Source organism: Rhagoletis zephyria, unplaced genomic scaffold (assembly GCF_001687245.7).
Source record: "Rhagoletis zephyria isolate East Lansing unplaced genomic scaffold, Rhagoletis_zephyria_1.1 Rzeph_scaffold_05211, whole genome shotgun sequence".
NCBI lineage: Eukaryota > Metazoa > Arthropoda > Insecta > Diptera > Tephritidae > Rhagoletis > Rhagoletis zephyria.
In genome coordinates, this window is record NW_016162294.1 from 16,696 (window position 1) to 18,335 (window position 1,640).

Here is a 1,640-nt window from a genome sequence, read left to right on the forward strand (position 1 = left end):
AAAAAAACCCAAAAATGCAATGGGATGACCCATACATACCATACAACTTCGGCAGTTTTGTAGCCCATTCAATTTTAGACAAATGTGTTGTCTGGCAATGTAGGACTCCGCCGAATACAATTGCTCATCTTTGTAGACCAAGACGCTATCAAACCAATTTTTGATACCTTCACTTAAAGTGAAGTGTACTCCCGTAAGAGTGTTCTGCGTCGTGCGGAACTACTGATAGTCTGATTTTACAAAGTCTGGGCTATAAGGCGGGTGAGAACATCCATCCGGTATCATCGATATACGTTTTTACCACATATGAGACATGCTGCGGCGCATTGTCATAGTGGAAGAACAATGACTCATGTCTGGTTGCCCATTCCGAACGTTTTCCGCAATCGCTCGCGTCAATAACATTAGTATTGTCTGCCTTCTGGCGCTTTGGATGGTCGTAAGGAATCCATTTTTCATTGCCAGTGACAATACAACAAAAAAACAACTTCACTTTGTACCGTTGAATGTGCTTTTGTGAAACAGTGAGTTCGACATCTCTTGGTTTGTGTTCATGGGGCAGCCAATTTCCGACTTTCTGGACCATACCAATGCTTTTCAAACGCAATGAAATGTCTTGTTGAATGACGCCTAATACTGTCACAAGTTAATCTTGGGTTTGGCACAGGTCTTCAGACGTTGACTTACTGTTTTCGTAGGTCAAAAGCTGGCATAGTAATCGATTAAAACACACCAGTGGGAAAAGTATGTAATAATATATTTCTTATGACGTTTAGATTCTATTACGGTTCAATATGTTATCAGCATTCTAAAAGTCTCCAAAAAGTTCCAAAAATTGCAAATTAAATCACATAAATTTCTCGACGTAGGTAATGCAAAATTGAATGCCCAACTATTCTTAGGACTTTGTCGTGGGGAAAAATGCATTTTTTAAAGTAAAGGGGGTTGTATTACTGTTTATTTTTTCGATTGCCATATATTACATTTTCCCACTGGTACACTTTAAGATCCGGCTGTGAATGTCGAAGATATGCGTTTATAACGACAAAAATAAAGAAATTTGTGAAAAATAAATCGATCAAAATCGATTTATGAAGAATTATTCTATCTGCTTTGCTGTTTTCACAGATTTAAACGAACTCTATGTATGTTTTTTTACTTGTGGTGTCGTCTTTGCTAGAATGACCCATAAGTATTATACATTAGAAATGTTTTAAACAGTAAATTGTTGCCAAATTCTGCGTAGAAGTGCATTTAAGTATTTTTTTATAATAACTTGTGTACAAAATTAGTTTGTGTGTTGAATTGCTGTCGGCAGTAGCACAAGGCCACTCGTACAGAAGTAGTTGGTTGGCAGCTCCACAGCTGCACAAAAACACCACGTTTTGTACATATTTATATATAAAGTTCGTTTGGTCAAATCGCACAAATTCTAAAACAATTTCGTGAATTTGCCGAAAATGAGTTAGAAACTAAAAAAACACAGATTTTCCTGCAAATCCTGTAAAACCTGCAAATCGTGAAGCATCTGGATCGCAACTAATATATGTATGTATGCATAGCCCCGTGAACTTACACATATATCATATTCTACCCGGTCGTAAACACCAACAACTAAAATATATGTAAATACAATTCGT